Consider the following 1,771-nt stretch of genomic DNA (forward strand, 5'->3'; position numbering starts at 1 on the left):
GCAGAAAACAGGTGACTAAAAGATTTGGCTCCTCTGCCTGAATGGATCTCTCTTGTTTAAAGATAAGTAACAGGAAGAAAGAGGTTCAGAGAAGGGGCTATGATAAAATCCTGCATCCCAAGGAGAGCGTAAATGTGACTTAAATAGAGGGAAACTTACCTCACTTCTTAAAAATATGCAGTTAAAAGCACTAAAAATATGAGGAAAAATAGGCAGAAATACAATCACAATAGGTTTGTTCAAAAGAAGATAAGGATATAAAATAATAATATAGTTAATAAGACAAAAACATAGTTGTTACAATTATACACCAGAAAGACATAAAGTTATGGCCATGAAATTATGGCCACCGTGTGTATTTTTTTTTTTACCTCACTTTAATATTTTAAAAAAATCCACTATATATCAGGTCATAAGAAAGTCTTCAACAATTCTGAAATACAGAACTTACACAGGCTATATTCTCTGACCTCAGAGTGGTAGAAAGAAATCAATCATATTATAATAAAACGCCAATACTATGGAAATGACTCTACTAAATATTATTGAAAACACTTTTCTAAATAAGTAATTGTAAAAATAATTATAATTAACAATTAAAATGCTCTTGTATGGGGTGGCACCTGTGGTTCAGTGAGAAGGGCACTGGCCCCATATACTGAGGGTGGCAGGTTCAAACCCGGCCCTGGCCAAACTGCAGCAACAACAAAAAAATAGCCAGGTATTGTAGCCAGCACCTATAGTCCCAGCTTCTTGGGAGGTTGAGGCAAGAGAATTGCCTAAGCCCAAGAGCTGGAGGTTGTTATGAGCTGTGATGCCACAGCACTCTACCAAGGGCAACAAAGTGAGACTCTGTCTTTAAAAAACTAAATAAATAAATAAATAAAATGCTCCTGTAAATAAATAATGCTTCTAAATAATTGTTTAAAATACTCTTCTAAGTAATTACCTAATTTATAAAATAATCAAAATATGAGTGATAATACATAAGACCAAAGGCTTTGGCCAAAAATAAGTAAAAACAGAGCACTGACTGTTTTTAATATTACCTAGAAAATAATGAAATGATAAAACTTTTAACACCTCATGTTAGAAAAGGTACGGAAAACTTCCTAAAGAATTTAGAGAAAGACAGAAAAAGGTCAAGGGATCCACGAGCAGTTTCTTTCAAAGAAAACACAAATATTCACACACAAAATAGACAACCATCCAGCAAATGTAAGAAAATAAGAAAAAGCATCTTATGAAAGTTGTAAATGAAAAAGCTTACAGAAATGGATATAAAGGAAACATCAAAATAATAAAACTATATATAATTACTTTCAACAAAATGTAGGTTATACATTGCCAAGTGAAAGTCAAAATTATGAATACATCAGTGACAATGAAGAAACAGAAAAACATAGAGAACTGTTTTAGAAAAGGTATGATCTTTTCAGAGAATTTCTAATATTCAATAAATTTATATTTCTCATGCAATAGGCACTGTTCTATAACAAAGGAAAAGAAATAAAGCTACCAAATTAATTTTATAAAGCTCATATATTATTGGTAAGCAAACATGTCAAAAACGAAAGCTAAGACTGGGCACCGTGGTTCATGCCTATAATCTTAGCACTTTGGGAAGCCAAGGCAGGTGGACTGCTTGAGCTCAGGAGTTCAAGGCCAGCCTGTGAAAGAGCAAAGAAACCCAATCTCTGTTAAAAATAGAAAAACTAGCCAGGCGTGGTAGCAGGTGTCTGTAGTCCCAGCTACTTGGGGAGGCTGAGGC

At 33.8% G+C, this 1,771-nt stretch overlaps 1 protein-coding gene across 1 annotated transcript in view; it reads right to left on the minus strand.

Annotated features, from left to right (window-relative positions):
* SERPINB9 (serpin family B member 9) overlaps positions 1-1,771 on the minus strand; it is an 11,792-nt gene that overhangs the window by 6,905 nt on the left and 3,116 nt on the right. The gene's annotated exons all lie outside the window — the stretch shown is intronic.

The sequence above is a fragment of the Otolemur garnettii genome, unplaced genomic scaffold, assembly GCF_000181295.1.
Source record: "Otolemur garnettii isolate 467f Iridium unplaced genomic scaffold, OtoGar3 scaffold00026, whole genome shotgun sequence".
NCBI lineage: Eukaryota > Metazoa > Chordata > Mammalia > Primates > Galagidae > Otolemur > Otolemur garnettii.